Consider the following 20955-nt stretch of genomic DNA (forward strand, 5'->3'; position numbering starts at 1 on the left):
ACGTGTGGAGCGATGCATTTGTACAGAGTAGAGTGAAATAGATAGTGAGCCGGCATTTTCCTTTGAATGCAGAAATGACTGCCTACAACAGCCTTCTGTGTACAATAAGGTGAGACCTTGCTCAAGAAAATAGCGATGTGCCAAGTGCTTTGCGCAGGCATCTTCTCGTACGCCTCTATTTTGAGCGATAATACCTAGCTGAACAAACAAAGAAGGAAAGCTTAAGGCATTGTGCAACTCTGGTAGAACTGCCTATTACTGGAACTTCGCTCTTGATTGGCTTTCATTAATTAACATTTATTTCTGACCACAAAGAGTACTATTGCGGGAAAAAAAACACCTTTTCAGTTATACCTTAATTGTTGCAATAATTATTGATTTCCTGAACTATCCGCCGCTCAAACTTTACTCCAGCATATCAATATAACGCAACTATGAGGTTTGCATCAGATTTCCCACACTTCAATCAGCATTTTGAGGTGTCAAGCTCAGCATAGCGTATATGATACATTAGGCATTACAGGGTTTACTGCGATATGATTGAGTCCTTCATAAAGAAAGCAACAAAAATCCCAATAAAGAAAAGCGTCAGGCAGGGAGATACGATATCTCCAATGCTATTCACAGCATGTTTACAGGAGGTATTCAGAGACCTGGATTGGGAAGAATTGGGGATAAGAGTTAATGGAGAATACTTTAGTAACTTGCGACTATGATGATATTGCCTTGCTTAGTAACTGAGGGGACCAATTGCAATGCATGCTCACCGACCTGGAGAGGCAAAGCAAAAGGGTGGGTCTAAAAATTTATCTGCAGAAAACTAAAGTAATGTTTAACAGTCTCGGAATAGAACAGCAGTTTACGATAGGTAGGAAGGCACTGGAAATGGTAAGGGAATTCATCTACTTGGGGCACGTATTGACCGCGGATCCGGATCATGAGACTGAAATAATCAGAAAAATAAGAATGGGCTGGGGTGCGTTTGGCACGCATTCTCAGATCATGAACAGCAGGTTGCCATTATCCCTCAAGAGAAAAGTGTATAACAGCTGTGTCTTACCAGTACTCACGTACGGGGCAGAAACCTGGAGGCTTATGAAAAGAGCTCTACTTAAATTGAGGAGGACGACGCAACGAGCCATGGAAAGAATGATGGGTGTAGTGTTAAGGGATAAGAAAAGAGCAGATTGGGTGAGGGAACAAACGCGAGTTAATGACATCTTAGTTGAAATCAAGAAAAAGAAATGGGCATGGGCAGGACATGTAGTGAGGAGGGAAGATAACCGATGGTCATTAAGGGTTACAGACTGGATTCCAAGGGAAGGGAAGCGTAGCAGGGGGCGGCAGAAAGTTAGGTGGGGCGGGTGAGATTAAGAAGTTTGCAGGGACAACATGGCCACAATTAGTACATGACCGGGGTAGTTGGAGAAGTATGGGAGAGGCCTTTGCCCTGCAGTGGGCGTAACCAGGCTGATGACGATTATTATTACTATGAAGCACACCGTAGTTGGTGACTCCAGGTTAATTTTGACCATCTGAGGTTCTCTAATGTGCACCCAATGCACAGTGCACAGGCATTTCTCCATTTTGCCCCGTAGAAATGCAGCCACTGCAGCAAAGATTTGATCCCACGCCTTTGAGTTTAGAGTGCAACACCACTGGCACTCCGCATTCTTCACTCATGCACTTTGAATTGTTGGTGGCCTGTTTTGCTTGCCTAATACTTCTCCATGAATTGATGCAGCTTTTCGCTGACTGCTTGGTGTATAACCAAAAGGAGCGAGTGGTAAAGCTAAATATGTGTGCTTACACAAGTTCTATAAGCCACTGCTTCAGTTCTTGCATTTTATGCTTTAATTTATAGGACGAATTGCAACGGGGCAAGGTGTCATAATAAATGGACCTTTTGAAGCAGTGTTGCAGGAGGAGTGCCCCCATTCCATTCCAGTTTCATTCTGGGGAATTCAAGCTTTCTGCAATTCCGTTCCTTTCAATTCCTCGGAATGGAAAAACACATTCCCACTCTGGGAATGGCCGGGCAGTTCTATTGTTGTAATTCCTCAACGTAGAAAAAGTATCTTGGTAGTTTTGAGTTGCCGATGAACGCACCATAAAGCTGATGTCATCAGACGTGGCAAGAATTGCAAAAATATGCAAAATGCATTACCAAGGTCGAGGGATAGTAGCTTGGCGACATATCTCGTGCAGTACAACCACCTTACAAATTCTCATAGGGGCAGTTCTCCCGCTACCTATAGTACTTTTGCATCGTCAGCATGTTTTAACGGCTTATGATGTTTTCATATTGTTTAAGCTTAAATGTGTTAATGCTAAAATGACAACATAGCGTATTTTTCCTTAGGTGTCCTTGTGATTTTAAATGCTGCAATAAAAGTGGCAAGGAGTGCAAGGTGCCAAAAGAAGCTTTATTTTGGTTTTATTCATAGAAAATTTGCAACAAAATGCCATGAGCTTAATGGGTCGCCGTTTAGTTTTGAATACCTGAACTGTGAATGACGGCTGCTTCAACGGTTAGTTCTAGAAACAAAAAAGTGAGAAAAAGCAATTTCCTTCTACCTATGTGTTGCGCTTCACAAACATGAGCTGCTTGAAAAAGATGCTTGACAGCCATTTCGCTTCGCTGTCATTATCAGGGATGCCGTAGAAAACACTCGTTCCACATCAGCTGACGTTGCATTGACAGTGAAAGCTGCCTTTACGAGGTGGGAAAGCAAGGGAAAGCGGCTAGCATTCGCTTTCCGATAGGTCAAGGGCTTAGCCGTGTCTTCACAAGTTCCCTCTGTAAGGTAAAGAGAAATTTCCCCTGCAATGGATCCACGCATATTGTCTTGGTGGGCATTTTCATTTTGCCTGATGTTTCTAAACATCAGTCTGCTTGGCCCTGCTTCAGTCTGCATTTTCTACGGTGCTGGCAGTGTCCTGCCCTAACAAAAGAGGCCCCCTTCCCAATACAGCAGAATGCATCTGCTCGGCTGTTGCAGCTGAACACTGTGAAGACAAACTGTGGGTCTAGGAGGGCACCCATAAAAAAAGAAGTCAGTCCATGTGCTTGCGAACAGCTTCTCCAGGATAGGCTGTAGGCCTTTAGCCGCCTCTTTGCAAAGAAGTCTGCCTTTGCTTAAGATTTCCACAAGGGAAACTTCAATATTTCGCAATGCGGGAAGCAAAACTCCAGCTGTCTTGTGCCTTTTCTACAGCAACTCCGCGCCTTCCTCTGCAGGGGAGAGAAGCTCAGTCAAGTCTGTCACCAGCCTCAGTTCATATTTACAGTTTAACCTTCCTGCATGCATGCAGATTTCGTCAGGCCTAATTGACTAGAAAAAGTGGTAACGAGCTTTCCTGTCATTCGCAGCTGTGAGTTATACCTCGTCACATTGTGATATTCCAAATGCAGATCGGCCACATTCAACACTTCTTGCGTATTGATGCAACAACTTCCTCGGCATTTGGGTCCTAAAATAAAACAAGGACGACAATTAGGGAATATTGCCACTGCATGTACAGGTAGTGCAAACGGCAAACATGCAATGTAATAGTTTCAGAAAGAGAATGATGACATATGTAATCATACGGTATTGTGCTCGACGACACTGACACTCTTCAAGACTACATTAGACAAAATAAAGGGGGGGACAGACACCGCCATTTTCTCCAGCCCTATGGTAAATTGAGTGCACATTAATGTATACGGTGCACCTTCCCGTTTATGAATAAATTTCCTGCATGTAGTGCCATGGCTATAGCACTACGACTGGTCTTATATGCCAGGCAACTGTGTTTACGGGCAGAGCGATTTGTACTAGAAGTAGTGATGTACGCAGGATTCGATTTTCCTGGGTGGGGGCTGTAATCCAAAAAATGAAAGGAGAGGGAGATCATGAAAGGAGATAACAAGGAGCACAAAATACAATAAGACAAAAATAGTTTGAACACCGAATCAACCAAATCTTTTAAAATGTAAATTCAGGACACCGTGGGTGTTCTTTACATGATGTGCCAGTTGTTTTTGCTTGTCTTTAGAGGTATTTCAGAATGGTTGATTGACGTGAGAGCAGACCTCGAAGTCGCGTAAGCTTGGTGATCCAGTTCCAGAAGCTGTCATAGATTACTTTCTGTGTCATCATGACCACATACTGCCAATTCCTGGCATGCTAAGTACTGCAATGAAGGTAATGTCGCTATCAGCACTTTCCTTGCGTCTTCCATTTCTTTTTGCCTCCTAATAGCACATGCAGTTACTATATTCACCCCACTTTTCACAGCTGCAGTTCCACTCGTGGCCGCACGGTGCTGATACAAGGCCTCATGACTTTCAAAACTTATAAGCTTTCTTCCACTTACAAAAGCTATATTGCACAAAAATCAAGCAAGTCCTTATCCTTAGAACATGAAGTATTTGGAAGAAAAATGTTCATCTCGCAAGCAGTGCGACAGGTCTCACACAATACCTTGTCCACGCATGTGTCATGCAGAAGCCATTAGGACGCATGTTTCCTAGCTGGATGGTAATGTCCCTGCTGTGCTTTAATGTTAGGGACTGGATCCTTGCCAACAATTTGCACGCGTGCACAGGTAGTGGTTACAGTGGCAGATGTGAAGCCTTGTGGCTAAGGCAAACCTCCGTAGGTTCAGAAGCGGATGTTGAAGGTCCCATGCTGGGTGGATTGCGTGTCCCTTCGTCATCCTCTTTGGGAGGTCTGTTCTTCTTGATGAGATATCTGTCCATTGTTTTTCACGGTTTCCTGAAATACGATACCGGGAAAGTAAGACCACCAAAGAATGGAATGCCAAAAGTGTGTTCCAGGTTTAAGAGAAAAAATTGGGGGCCAATCCACTCTGTGAAGGTGGAATGCCAGTGAACCTGTCATTGTGCTCCCAAGTTCGCCCCCAATCTATGGTGTGAACGTGGTTGGACAGCAAAGACAAACGAGTGCACGAAACAAAACATGTTTGCTTGTAATTTGTGATTAAGCATACCTATCTGTTAATTAGCTTAATGAAACTTGGAATGACTAGTTTTACCCTAAAAGGCAAACATGGGGCGGTTCGTTTCCCTCCTGCAGAAGCTCATGTATTGACAGCATACGGGAATTTTACAACATTTACAACTTTACTGTGAACTACCTAATTATGAAAAATAAATGACAGTGTAATGATAGTCGTCTTAGCGGCCAATTCTCATTAAATTTTTTGGCAATGTTTTGATAAAATAAGAGTTACAGCCGTTTTCTGCGGAGCATTAGTGATAAAGTTCGGTTTGCTGCAAGGTGTCTTGTTCACTATGCAGAAATTAGCCAGCCCAGATAAGCCCCCTCACCCCCTCTCCTGCGAGAGCACACATGCGCTCATCATAGGGGGCCAGAAGTAAACAGCTTTGCTGTAAAAACATAAAAAAGCATGCCAATTGTTTGTTCATGCTAACAGTGTTGTAGTCTGTACGCATAAAGAACAAATAGATCAAGTAAAATTCGAGGTTCTTCTTTCTTCACTTCACTACGTACCTCGAGGTGCACACTGATTTGGTGTGGGACATGTCGCAGACAGAACTTGCAGACAATGGACGGGTCGACACACGGAGAAACGGAAGAACTTGATTTATATAACACTTCATAAACAGTATAGTATCATACACACAGAAGTAACAAAAGCTTCGCACTCAGGTTCCACAGCTGACTAAACACTTGTTGCTCAGCTACCAAAGACTGCACAACACTTGAGCTTAACGCTCACACTTTACGACTTCCCATAAGCCGGGGTATCTACTTCGCTGCTCTAAGCATGACATAAAAACCAAGTAAGAACATGCAGTTGGCCGAGCACGCTCTTAAGCCCGGGATACATGGAGCGGAAAACGGGCGCCTAGGCGATGAAATATGCCTGGCGGCGAACGCTCACGCGTTCGCCACCAAATTAATTTTGCTATATATTGGCTGGTGCGGACAATCTGTCTCGTGCAGCACATTGCAAACTGAGCGAAGTGTGGCGTGACTGCCCCGCTAATCGGGAGATTGCGAGAGGCAGCGCGTGGGTGTGATTCACAGCGGCCGTAGACAGACCTCCCAGATGATGCACACTACCTTGGCGCCATCCCATAGCCATCGTCTCTGCAGAGCCCATGTCATGCGTCGCACTACACTTTTCTTGTCACGCTTTCACCATACCCTTCTCCACTGCCTTCCGCCTCATGGTTCCGCTGCACCCTCCTCTTCCGCTTTCCTCCTCGCGCTCTCTTCGTTATCACTGTCTTTCATCCGCCGTTGCGCTCCGCGTTCGCTCTTTCATTCTTTGCTGCTCGTTCGCCGGTTCCGCTGACGCTCGCCACAGAAACGAGCGCCTGACCTGCACTATAAAAAAGGTTCTACGGAGTCAAATCTGGCGAGTAGAAAAGGTGTTCCAGCATAATGATGGAACTGCATGTCAAAACTCCCGCACTACATATGCAGAGGGCACAGAGGCATTATCGGGGTGCAAAATCCAGGGCCCTTTCGAAAAATTTGGTCGTAATGTGCGCACACGATCTTTCAGACGCTTTAGGACTTCTACGTAGAAAGCTGCATTGAAAGTTTGATCTTCTGGTACGAATTCATGCTGCACAACTTCATTGCAGTAAAAAAAAAATGCTATCAACATGATTTTGACTTGCTTTGTTCTTGTGCTCATTTTTTGGGGAGGGGGGGGGTACTTGGCTTACTTTTTTTTTTCCGCTTGATCGGTAACTTCAGCTCAATGTGGTATACGTAACTACAAGTTTCGCGGCACTGTAACAACCCTTTACAAGAATTCATCGCTGTCTTCTGCAGTTTTCTAACCAATGCAACATTCTTTTCGTCGACTTTTGCTCAGGAGCGAGCTGTTTAGGCACCATCTTGGCGCAAACCTTATTCCATGGTAGTAAGCATCGCTAAAGACACGGACTAGAAAGAAGAAGAAAAGATTCAGGGTGTCTACCAACCGGGAAAACCAGGAATTCTCGCGGATTTTGAGTAGTCTGGAAAAAGTCAGGGAAAACTCCGGGAATTAGTGCCTCTATCAGGGAAAATTAGCTCTGATTTTATTGAAAGGGTCGCAAGTCGCGGTAATGCTAGCTCGAGTAACAGACAGGAATCGTAATGAATCGTGTTTGACGGCTTGTCGTCTTCTGGAGGAGTTGCCAGTGCACAGTCGACGACCGACTGTCCAGTTTCCCGATAATTTGGACGGCTTCGCGGCACCGCCCCGTATGCCATAGGGTCAATGTATCAGAACGTCTGAAATTTCGGGCGCAAGAACTCTTCGCCATACCATATTCCGGACATTTTGCCATGACTGCAGGTCCAAAACGGCCTTAATCAAAGCCACCACCCCTGCCATTTTAATTACCTCGCTGCGTCGAACCAGCGCTCTCGCACACATCCGCTGGCAGCCGTAGCCACCACTGCGGCAACGCTAGGCCTAGCTGCTTTGACGTTCGCTGTGAAGCTTCTTGCCGTTGGGTGCCGTGTTTTTTATTGAAAGAATTCGTTGCTGTCAGCAGTGGCACGGACTCAGCCTTTTTGATCCTCGCGATTGGCTTAGAAGCTTGGTGCGTTGCATAATGCTGGTTCTCGAAAGTCAGCTTCGCCTCTATACAGAAATGTTACTTTGTGAAGCCTACGCACGAGTATTGCAGTGAAGCATAACAAGCGTGGGGAGGGGCTATTGCCACGGGACACGGTATGTGTTCCTTAAATATACATGCGTGCACCCGGTATTTCCTGTCGCAGTACGAGCACCGATATGCCTAATACGTGTACCGACAGGCCTTCAGAGCGTTTTCGAATGTGCCTGTGGCGGTTTAAGCCCTTAAGGGCAGTAAATGACATGCATTTATTTTTTCCAACTGGCCGATTTTTCGGACGTTTTCACGACCCCTAGGGAGTTCGAAAAATCGGACGCAGACTGTGCAACTGGCCAAGAAGATGCTTGAAATGGTCCCTGGGGCGAACGAGAGGCGGAAGGAGGACAAGAATAGAAAGGACCTATGCATTGATGAATGAACGGAAAAGGGAGTGTGCCGCCGCTTCTTTCAAGGAGCTTGAGCTCAAAAAACGAAGTGTTGTCTGACGCCGAGATGCAGGTGTTCCTGATCCAGACCAAAATAAACTTTAAAGCAATGAAACGCAACACTGAGGTGTTGTGCGCGGGCTGAGAGTATGTCAGGACAGTTGAGGTCAACACGCCAGCAATTGAGAGAGAATCTCACTTCTGACAAAGTTCGGACCTCATACCAACGAGCTTGCTACCAGTTGATAGAAATAGCTCATATTCGAAAATGTTTGCTTCTGTATGCATCTTCTTTTTATTCGTATTTGAGAATGTCCGACTCAATTTGCAATTTCTTTTTCGAAGATAGTTGCTGAGCATTTTACTAACCCCTCCCTTTTATTCTCTTGTTGAATAACATGAACACTCCTCTTTAGTATTCAAGTTGGATTAAGTCGGTTCTTTTATTTTTTTTTTCATATGCTTACTAGAGAGTGACAGCATCGGGCGATACGGTTTTAGCCTGTCTTCACATAACACATAGTTCTGCATCACTCAGGGAATTTTGCAAAGGTACTCGGGGAAAACCTAGAAAACTCAGGGAACTTGGAAATGTCAACTTGGTAGACACCCTGAGATTAGCGCTGAGTCCTATCTTGGTATCGTATCTCTGACACTGTTCAACGATCGTCCTGTCTTCTTCTTTCTAGTTTGTGTCTTATGCACTATCTTCTACCATAGATGCACACCATCAAGCTCGCCTTCGAATCCTCTTAATTAGCATTTCATTTCTAAAATTTCAGTCAAAATTGAGTGAATGGACGGCATTTCCAAACCAAATGTTTTCGATATTCTAAAGCCATTCGGCGTCACAAAAGACTGCACACGATTGATGTTATCGTCTTCGCATGAGGTGAAGGGGCGTCCTAATCTTGCATTGTTTGTGGAGTCTTCACGGCCGTTCCAAAAACACTGGACCCACTAGAACACAGTTACTTCCTTTAGGGCATCATTTCATATTCATTTTGCAACATTTGATTAATTTCTGCATGATTCTTGCCCGATTTCACCAGAAATTTTATATTGATCTTTTGTTCCGTCTGCTCGTCTGTCTCCATTGCGACAACTAGAGATTGCACAAGTGCAGCCCATTTCCGGTTTGTCGTGCAGCAGTCCATCTGCATGACAGGTCAACCGGGTCCTTTACATTGGAGAGAGCGGCGCCACTACACCCTCTTCCACTTTTTTGCTGACTTGCTGCACAAACCTTTGAGACAGACCTTGCAATGCTAATGTACTCGTGATTATACGTCATTTTGAAGCCGCCGTAAATTGTTTGCACTAAAGAGAAGTAAATGACTGGCTCTACAGGTGAATTTTGGGGCATCATGTTTTCACGGAATCATAAATTATCATACATTTACGCACGTGACATCATGGGCACTAAAATTTGTGACGACATTGCAGAGAACAAAGGTGTTAATGCAACAGCAGCTGTTTCACTGCAGATAATGTGTCGTATGGACCAGTTCTACTAGACTGGACTAAGTGCATAGGCACAGATATTTGTAAAAAGGAACAGTAAAGTGCACTTTTCAAAATTTCGTCAAAAGTTCTGATACTGTTTCGCAAATATTTAACAGTGCAGTAAATTGTCATGTCTTAAAAGACGTTCCGAAATAGTCGGCACATTTGTGAACCTACAGATCGTGGTAGCATCTGGCTTAGACATACGGCCATTTTCATCTTTGTGAACAGCGAGTTTCAAGAAGCTACAACAACTGCATGAACTAGGCTTTTGCAAGGGGTTTTACCAGGTGAGCATCAGCTGGAAAGAGTGGGTTTATAAAAATATATATTTAAGAAAAAAAATAACTATGAAGAACTGCTAACATCATGTTCGATTCCATAAGTGTTGCGCACTATTTTTTCCCACTCGTACCTATATAGCATCGCCTTCCATGATAAGCTTAATTGCCCTGAGGTACACTCGGCATAGCTGGAACACAGAACATAATTTCTATTGCATGACCTAAATGCAAACAGGTCACATGCGATTGCATTCACAGGGAGAAATACTAAACTCTCCTGTCGGATATTTCTGTGTGCCCAAGGCTTTCAGAATTATTACATAGTTTTCAACTACGTCTTTTGTCATCGCCTGTCTAGTTAGAGCTCTGTTGTACTCTATAAATTTCTGTAAGGCCCTAATATTACCAGTGCGACATGAAAACACCCTTAAGGGTGTAAACATTTTTACAGCGATTTCTCGAAGAAGCCATGGTGGCAAAAAAAATTTTTTGTACAATTTCTGATCTCTGTAGAACATAGCAAAACAATGCAGACGACCAGCTAGCCCAGCTCGGAAACCTTGTGCTCTGTAAAACCTTGGGCGTTATTCTCGACACGCATGGCGGCTGCACAGCCGCCATTATCCCCCATGTTGACTGATTGGCTGTGGATAGCACACGTGTTTTGGAATTTGTGCCGGGAAACGGAAGTTTTGCAAAGTGCAATTTTGCGTTTTCATCAAGATGAAACGTGATGTGGAGCTGCAAATTTTATCGACTAATACATTATTTTGGTCCTTGGCAGCTATATTGCGACGTTAGCGCTTCAAAAAGAAAGTGAGCGGTAGCGTACACTCTAAAAAAAGTTTGTACCCTTCGGGGTGTATATCTGCCACACAACGATAATCGTCATCTGCCTTGATGCGTTTCCTTTTAACACTGCGAGCCCGGTACTTTCCAGTAACGAACGGCATGCGCGTTATCAGCATGACATAGCATTCCAGACAGGAAAGTAGCGGGCGCGGCGTTTTCAAGAAAAGAAACGCATCAAGGCAGATAACGATTATCGTTGTGTGGCAGAGATGCACGCCAAAGGGTGCAAACATTCTTTAGAGTGTGCAGAAGCCAGTGCAATGCATCTGCAAGTTCGCGAATATGTGGTAGCGATCCAAGATAGCCGCCATGTCAGCTTGCTGATTGGCTGAAGGAATATGCTGTGGGGAGCGTCACAGGAAGGGCCGTTTCGTAAGCGTCAATTTGACGTTGAGCTGGGCCGGCCGTTGCAGAGATTTTCCGCCATAATTTGTGGTGCGACGATCCGCGCGAATTATGCTAATGAGCAGCCATATGCAATAATGGCGGCCGGGAGGAATGCGTATCGCCACATTTTCCCCGTCGTTTGGCGCCATTAATATCTTTTGTTCATAACGCGTGCTCATAATATTTGCAACGCTCACGGGTGGAGTTGGCATTTGTGTTTTGGGCCATCATTTTTTAAAAGAACGCGTCTATACGAAATAATATTGGTTGAAAGTAGCAACTTTCTGCAACTTTGTCCACTTTTCACTGCTGCGTTTGTATTGTAATCATGATTAATGCCTTTTCGCACAATCAAAAGTTATGACAACGTCATCTTTTTAATTTATAAAACGAAATGTACGTAAGGCGGCGCCTTCAAGTTTCCTCCCGCGGTGCGAGTAACCAGCGAAGTGAACAAGAGATGGTTGCGTCGCGCTATCGGATATCTCTGGCGCGCGCAACACTAACGGTGATATTCGGCCTTTCTCAGCCAGCCGAGTCGAGCTGAGTCACTTACGTTTCACAAGACAGTGATAACGTGGCCTAGAAAGTGCGCGCATAACCACTGGTAGGTCGCGTATTAGGTCGCGGTAGGACTCATTCAATTTCCCGGGGACACTCATCCTAGGGTGCTATTCTCGACACGCATAGCGTTTGCGCGGCCGCCATTATCTGCCATGTTGACTCTCTGATTGGCTGTGGCGAGCTCACGTGCCTTGAAATTTGTGCCGGGAAACGAAAGTTTTGCGAAATGTCATTTTGCGTTTTCATCAAGATGACGAAACGTGACGTGGAGCTGCAAATTTTATGGACTAATACATTTTTTTGGTCCTTGGCAGATATATTGTGATGTTAGCGCTTCAAAAAGAATGTGAGCGGTAGCGTGCAGAAGCCAGTGCAATGCATCTGCAATTGCGCGAATATGTGGTGGCGATCCAAGATATGCGCCATGCCAGCTTGCTGATTGGGCGAAGGAATATCTCGTGAGGAGCGTCACAGGAAGGGCTGTTTCGTAAACGTCATTTTCACGATGCGTGACGTTGCGCTGGGCCGCCATTGCTGAGATTTTCCGCCATAATTTTTATTGCGATGAGCCGCGCGAATTATGCTAATGAGCAGCCATATGCAATGACAGCCGAGAGGAATGCGTATCGCCACATTTTCCCCGCCGTTTGGCGCCACGAAAATCTTTTCTTCATAACGCGTGCTCATAGTATTTGCATCGCTCTCGGGTAGTGTTGGAATTTGTGTTTGGGGCCATCATTTTTTAAAAGAACGCGTTTATACGAAATAATATTGGTTGAACATAGCAAACTTTCGGCAATGTTGTCCACTTTTTACTGCTGCATTTGTATTGTAATCAAGATTAATACCTTTTCGCACAATCAAAATTTATGACAACGGCCTCTTTCTAATTTATAAAAAGAAATGTACGCAAGGCGGCTCCTTGAAGTTTCCTCCCGCACCAGCGAAATGAACAAGAGATGGCAGCGCCGGCGCTTGCGTCGCGCTACTGGATATCTCTGGCGCGCGCAACGCTATCGGTGATATTCGGCCGTTTCTCAGCCAGCCGAGTCGGGCTGAGTCACTTGCGTTTCACGAGATAGCGATAACGTGGCCTAGAACGTGCGCGCATCACCACTGGTAGGTCGCGTATGTTGACTCAAGCAAGAAAACAAGCGCGTTGGCGCCAACGTGCGATGACTCATTCCATTTTCCGGGGACACGCATCCTAGCTATTGAAGCAGACGATGGCTTGTACGCAGCAGACGACGGAAGCGAGAAGCGTTTTCTACGGAATAATCATATGCTTTGAGATAGCTGCTTTATTTTTACTGCGGAGGAAAACTTTGCTTTACTGATAACGCTTCATTCAGTGCCTTCATTTCAGTTTCTTAGGCGAAACGTCAAGTTGGCGTCACGTTACGTAAGCAAAACTGGGCCACCAGCGCCATTCTGTTTGCGTCGCGCCTACGTCACGCACCGAAAAAAATGGCGGAATGTCCAGAATAGCGCCCCTAGTAGGGTGGCTAGAAGGGGAGGTGTGAATACCGGCGGCGCTTTCCTTCGGGCGCGCGTGACCCCCTTGCGCACCGATGCCACCAGGGGGAACGTGGCGCTGCTGCTCGCGGCGTGGTATTACCGTACACCAAAGTTATGTTGAGCACCGCAGCGACGCACGGCTAGTTCATTACATTGCAGGTTATGTGGCGATCGAGAAGGCGTGTTTTGCCCACACATTGTGAAGACTGCGAAGCACCATAAAGGCAATATCCCCAGAGTACAGTGGCTGTACCCAGAGCCACTGTACCCAGAGAGCTTCCACCAGAGGCATCCAAAGAATGGGACCTTGAGGGCCTTTTATATCCCTCAGAATCGTTCTATAACCTGGACAATTCCCTTGAAAACAAACTCACTCGTTTATTCAGTGTGACACCCGCCGTGGTTGCTCAGTGGCAACACCCGTGTACTTAGATCTAGGTGCACGTTAAAGAACCCCAGGTGGTCAAAATTTCCGGAGCCCTCCACTACGGCGTGCCTCATAATCAGAAAGTGGTTTTGGCGCGTAGAACCCCATAATTTTTAATTCAGTGTAACACGCTAGCATGCCAAAGCTGTGGCCGAGATGTTGCAGTCAATTGGCTAAATGTCAAAGATTGGTTGCTTTAGACCATTCTGCTACCCTGACAGCCTCAGTTATACGTTTTTATTGCCTCACAAGGATTCCCTTTTTGCTTAAAGGTGTCAATCAGCAGAGCAGTGAGAAGAAACGGAAAACACTGAAACCTTGTGTGTTGTAAATTTTTTCCTCACTTGTAAATAAACGATTTCATGACAAGATCTGTTGCTTCACTGTCTGCAATCATAGTAAATTGCTTATATGAGCGTCAAAATGACATGCTACAGGTCTGCAAGAGCAGACAAAAAGTGGTTTGTAAATACGTCCAGACTTTATCAGGTAATGTCTGCAGTTTACAGGTCTTACGGTACACATAGGGTGATTGACTGCTGATCTCGAGGACGACGGTCGCATTTTCAGGGAGGCGATCTGCAAGGCGCCCGTGTGCCGTATGATGTCAGTGCGCGTTAAAGAACCCGAAGTGGTCGAAATTATTTCGAAGCCCCCCACTAGCCCCTAACACCCAAAGCCAGCTCACGAAATGCGCACAGACAAAACGCGTTTGAATCTCGATACAGTGCGAACTAAGCCCGTAAAATTTCACAGGAGTAATGATGTGGGCTGACATAACATTGTTTTCATGATAAAGATTCATTCTTTGCCGCTCGCAGAAAGCGCGCGATACCCGAAACGGGCTCACTTTCACTTCGGTGGTAGAGATGCAGCCGACGCGAGGCTGGCGAGGCGCTCATTTCGGCTGCGTGCTTGCCCCACCTTGGTCAACAGCGCCGCCCCGCGGCATCGGTGCGCTGTGGGGTCATGTTTGCGCCGCCGGTATTCACACCTCCCCTTCTAGCTACCCTACCCCTAGCTAATAGAGTTTTATGGCGTTTTTCACTGGTCGATCTGGAGCGGCCGCCGAAATCCTCGAGCGAGCGCTCGGGTTTCACAAATCCGAATCGGCCAGTGGAGCGCAATAACGCTCCGCGGGGGATCACACAGAAAGTCTGCGTACACGTCGCACAAACCGGTTCCGGAAACCATGCCCGACTTCCGCTCTGTACGTTTCCACGGCAACCAAACTCGCCGTCCCCCGTGTGTACTTTGACCGCGGCAGACGCGTAGTCTGTCATTTCCATGTCGCGCCCGCAAGGTTTGTGCATGGACAACGTGCATAGAAGGCTTCGTACCACACCTGCGTCACCTCGTAATCGCTGTCGTCCGAGCTCTCATCGCTAAACGCGAGCTCTGCAGCAGCACCGATCGCAGCCATTTTGCGAAGCAACACAATGTTGTGCGTACCAACCGGGTACCGACTTCGCTTGAAGACAGAAGTGACGCGATCTATTTCCGCCCGAATCCGCGCCTCGGCGGCGGAGCAAGTGAGAGCGATCCGGTAACGATCCGGCGCGGAGCGAGTTGATCCGAAACGACCAGTGGAACGCGCGAACCCGCTCCAGATCGACCAGTGAAATTCGGATTCGTTGCCGCGGAGCAAGAAATCCTGCTCCGAATCGACCAGTGAAAAACGCCATTAGATTAGGGGACGCAAGCCGCTTGCGTCTGCGCATGCGCAGTACCGTCGCCCCTAGTTCTTGCGTCCCCTAAACCAACTCTCTAATGAAGCAGACGACGGCTTGTACGCAGCAGACGACGGAATAATCATGCTCCTTGAGCTAGCTGCTTTAATTTTACTGCGGAGGAAAACTGTTTTGCTTCACCGAGAACCTTACGATCAGTGCCTTCATTTCAGTTTCTTAGGCAAAACGTCAAGTTGGCGTCACGTTACGAAAGCAAAATGGGGCTATCAGCGCCATTTTATTCGCGTCGCGTCTACGTCACGCATCGAAGAAAATGGCGGAATGTCCAGAATAGCGCCCCTTATTTCACGTTAACGTGCACGAAGGTGAGTGGTGTAGCCCACAGTTGTCAACAATAAAAGTTTCAGGGTACTTGGCATGATGAAGAACCCCGTGAATGAGTGAATCACACATTCAAAGGCCCACGAAATGCCTTGTTAAAGAAAAAAAAAATTACATGAGCCTACTGCTCGGTCTTGCGGCCCTGGTATACGTATATGTCGTATGTAAAAATTTAGAGACTAGTACTTAGGGGAAAAAATGTTTCTACCAGTTTCAGCTGTGCCAACGGGTAATAGAATTCCCCTGGATGCAGTTATTTTCACCCGAGATTACAACCAGCTTTCAGCTAGTGCAAGGCATAAATGCCTCTGGCACGTATACCCAGCACAGAAGTTTCCGAGGGAGCGTTCAGCAACGTACAGAGTTTCATGTCAAAGTTGCTGCCATGGACGGCGGGCCGTTGGCAAGGGAGGCCACGTCCGGGCGCTGAGCTGTCCTGCGCTGCTTCCAGCGTTTCTTCTCGCCCGCTCTGGGGGACGAAAAAGGCGATTGCACATAGGCGTGCGAGTTTGCATAGAAAGGTGCCCCATGCACTTTGAAACTGGTGTTACGTACACGCAAAAATCACGCGCACGTGGCGACGTGATGCCAAATGCCATGCGGCCCCGAGTTTCGCCTTTCCTTTCCTATCTGACCACCTTGCGCGCAAACGTGGCGCCACTCGAAACCTCCGTAAGCATGCAAGTGAGGCATACCACGGCTGGGATCGCGATCACATGTCAACACGTGACGCATACAACGTTGTGGAAAACATGACGTGCGTTTCCTGGCGCGCGGCTGCCACGCAGCTGCTATAGACTCTGTACGCTCAGAGCTATGCCTGCTGTTGATTGCAGGGCGGAAATACAAGAACTTTTCGTTTCCTTCATTCGGCAACACTTTTGTCTGCTGACACATACGCAGAGCTTAGAAATGCAGCGTCTCAAGTGTCATTCAGCCCGCCAAAGTACTTTTGTTTACAAGTGCGGAACGTCAGCAACAGCACAAGCCGTCGAAAAACCGGCAGAATCTAGGCGTTGTCCAAAGGGATCGCGATACCCCGTAAGCATATGTACAGGGTGCGCCATAATTGCTGTCACGCACTTAGGTCAATAATGGTGCGACTGATGGTTTAATATTTCTCCACATCGTGTTACAGCGAAGCTGTTAGCCTCTCGGTGGTCGGCGTTTTTCGTGACCGTCCGTGAACAAAAATTATCATCAATGGCGCGTACCCCCCTAAGCAAGCGTAAAATGCAATGGCTCGTCCACGTCGTAATAAAGTGGCTACAACCCCTCAGCAAAGTGAAGCGAAAAGTGCATACTTTCGTTGGGATGACTCATACAACGTACAGAGCGGCGTACGTTTCAATAAAGAACAAGCTCAAAACAAGCATCTGTGTTCGTCAGCAATGGCTCATACCCCCGTAAGCAAGCCAAAAATGCAACGCTTATATCCCTGTAAGGAGGCAAAAAATGCAATGGCTCATGCCACATTAAGGCAGAGGCTACAAGCGCTCAGCAAAGTGAGTGAACAGTGCATACATTCATTGAAATCACCCATACAACACACAGAACAGCATACGTTTTAAGAAAGAACAAGCTCTAAACAAGTATCTGAACCATCAATGAGCATTGCATACATGCATGTGTGTCGTGTGTATGCTTCGCTGGACATCACTTTCGCAAGGCTGGGATGGCGAGTCACTGTTTTTCTAACATTTCTTCAAACTTTCTTCTGTATTTTGACCGTGTTTCATGCTGGTTTGTTATTTTTTTTCTTTTGGAAGATGACACGCCCTATAGATCGCCATCGACCTGCACTCTCGTAACTGAGCAAGGCTGGACACTACCTTCCGCAGTTGCTTAGTGACTTTGGCGTTGCGCGGCTGAGCACGACGTCACGGGATCAAATCCCGACCACGACGGCCGCATTTCGATGGGGACAAAGTGCAAAAACGCCCGTGTCCCGTGCATTGGGAGCACGTTAAAGAACCTGAGATGGTCAAAATTAATTCGGAGTCCCCCATTACGGTGTGCCTTATGCTCAGATCGTGGTTTTGGCACGTACAACCCTAGAATTTTTTTTTTTAAAGTTGGATACTCTCCTTTCGATGTTTCAGAAATTATAAACTCACCGCATGATTGTCCACTGGGCTCTCAAACGTGGTAGACATAAGGGCTTAATCCGTAATGGTCATCCTGTCTGTGTCCACTTCTCATCTTAAGAAAATTGTGACGAAGTGAATCCAATGCCAGCCACGTAGAAGCATCGGAAGGCTGGCCTTGCAGCTGAATGTGTCGTCGACAGCAATGGGAGGAGCCGAACGAAGGGACCTCAAGATGTTCCCCTGCAAGTTCCAGAGTAGACATGAACTGATGGAGGTGGAGAGAAAGGCAAGAGAGAGAGAGAGAAACAACTTTATTGAGCCGAGCTCGACATCTTCCTAGACGGCGTCGATGGAAGTGGTTCCCTCTTCACGGGACCCATATGCTTCCCTAGCCGCCTGGCCCCTGTATATCAGGACGAGCTGGTCTTCCAGGGCGGTGCTGGATGAGGGATGGGGTAGGGTAGCGGGGCAGGTAAGAGGTGGGGGGATTACCTTGATGAAATCGCATACTCCAATGACGTGTTGGAGCGTGCCTAACTGAGTTTTGCAGAAATTACAATCCTTTTCGTACCTTTCCGGGTACATCTTGTTTTGAAGGTAAGGGTGTGGGAAGGATCCTGCCTGTATCTGCCTGTAGATCGCTTGCTGTTCTCTGCTAAGCGATTTGTGAGGATCGGGGTAACGGCGCCTCTCCGTCTTGTAATGGTTCGTAATGTCCCTATAACTAATTATGGACTGTGGCTCACCTTCCTCTTCCCGGTGTTCCATCTGTCGGGTGAAGTGGTGGGCAAGTTCGTTGCCCTTCAGCCCAGAGTGAGCCGGTGTCCATATCAACTCAACTTTCCTTTCAGGTACGTCGCGTTTACTCTTGAGAATATCTAGTGCCGCAAGAGACACCCACCCCTTTCTGTAGCTGTTATACGCCTTTTGCGAGTCAGTGACAATTCTTCCCACCTTGGGCTGCGCGAGTGCTAGCGCTATCGCGGCCTCTTCTGCCACCTCCGGAAAAGACGTCTTGATGGAGGCGCAGGTTACGAGCACATCCCGCGACGTAACTGCCAGCGTGGCTTTCGATGAAAACTTGGATAACGAAGCGTCTGTGAAGAGAGTGACCCCTGCTTCCTCTTCTGCTATTTGATCTAAAGTCTCCGTCAAGGCCGCTATACGAGCCGCTCTGCGGCCGTCGTTACGACCCGACCTCATGTTTCGAGGCAGCGGCTTACTTTCGATTTTATGCGCCCACAACCTGGGTAACGGCCCCGTTTCCTTCCGCTCTGCCTCTTGCCAGCCCAATTTGGCAAGAACGCGACGTCCCGCCGAAGTTTGACTGAGTCGAACTCTTTGATTAGACAGATGAGCTTCTATTCACTCTTCAACGACGTTGTGCTTGGCCATGCCGAGAAGCTTGTCGGTCGGAGAATGCTTCGGCATGCCCAGCGCCATCTTGGTTGCCTTGCGTATAATGACGTTCAACTGGTCCCTGTCTTTCTTGAGTAACTTGAGGTACGGCGACGCGTAAACGATGCGCGACGTCACGAAGGACTGGACGAGCGTTAGTGCATCGTCCTCCTTCAATCCTCTTTGTCTGTTTGTGACTCTTCTGATCATGTTCGAAATTTGTTCCGTGGAAACCTTGATTTTGTCGATCGACGCCCCCGGTTTGCCATTGTTCTGGAAGATGACATCCAGGATACGTGCTTGCGTGGTTGGCGTTATGGTCGTCCCGTCGATGGTGATGTGGACGCTCTCTTGGTCTCCCTTCTTTCTTCTTTGCTTGATGACGAGTAACTCTGACTTCTGTGGCGAGCAACTGAGGCCGCACGATTTAGCGAACTCGTGCACGGTCTTTGCCACTCTCTGAAGGGTCTCCTCCATCCAACTCTCCGACCTTGCCCTCGACGTCCACACAGTGATATCGTCTGCATATAGAGCGTGATCTATGCCCTCTATGTCTTGAAGCAAAGCCGGGAGAGGGAGGAGTGCCAGGTTGAAGAGAAGCGGCGAAAGAACCGATCCTTGCGGGGTGCCTCTGTCTCCCAGGGCTATCGGTTTCGACTTCTCCTCTCCAATTTTGATCGTTGCCGTTCTATTGCTTAAGAAATCGTGCATATATTTGAATGTTCGCTTTTCGCATCCCGTTTGGCGCAGGTTACGGAGAATACTTTCGTGTGTGACGTTATCGAAGGCCCCCTTGAGATCGAGCGCCAGGATAGCTCTTGGCGTAGGGGGTCTTCGCTTGCTTGATAACCAGCTCGTGTAGTTGCACCAAGACGTCTTGCGTGCTCAGGTGCCTCCGGAATCCGTACATGGTCGGTGGCATCTGATCAGTGACGTCCAAATGTCTCTGTAGTCTTTTGAACATCATACGCTCGATCACTTTCCCTACACACGACGTGAGGGAGATAGGGCGCAGATTGTCGACGTGGAGTGGTTTCCCCGGCTTGGGAATGAAATGCACCTCCGCTTCTTTCCATTCTTTTGGTAACGAACCCTTCTCCCAGGACGCGTTGGCGAGGTTTAGCAATTCAGTTCGGCTTTTGTCGCTCATATTTTTTAGCATCTTGTATGTAACGCCGTCAATTCCCGGTGCGCTGCCTTGATTACTGTCAACGATGGCTGCAACCAGCTCCAGTTTGGTGAAGGCTTCGTCCATCTCGACGTTGCTATCCCCTTCATACTCATGAGTCGGGTTACCGCTCTTCTCGGTCTTGAGGTATTTACTTGTGAGTTCACGAATGAGCTTCTCCCCGTCCCCGTCGTAACTGTTGATCGTTCTTGCGAAGTCTCGATCGCATGCGCTCTTGCTTTTTAACGGATCTATGAGGTGCCGCAACAGCTTCCAAGTCTTCTTCGTAGACAGTGTGCCTTGCAGGTCGTCACACATCTTCATCCAATTTTCCCTGCATAGTTGTTCTGCATACTCAGTCACCTGCTTGTTGAGCGCGTGTATACGTCTGCGAAGCTTCTTGTTATGTCTTTGCCTCTTCAAGACCGTGCCTGGCCGCCCACATGTGATTAAGCCTGCTGTCTACGAAGGATTCGAATTTGCGTGGTCGTAGTAATCTTCTGCGTAAATTTCTTTACAAATTCGCGTTGCTTTCTGGCCCCCGCCTCATACGTCTTGGTGTCTTGGTCCTCGTCCTCGCCTTCACTGTCTGCGCTTCTACGTAACCGGTCCCAGTCTGTAATGTTGGCTTGACCCAGTTTCACCT

The sequence above is a fragment of the Dermacentor andersoni genome, chromosome 1, assembly GCF_023375885.2.
Source record: "Dermacentor andersoni chromosome 1, qqDerAnde1_hic_scaffold, whole genome shotgun sequence".
NCBI lineage: Eukaryota > Metazoa > Arthropoda > Arachnida > Ixodida > Ixodidae > Dermacentor > Dermacentor andersoni.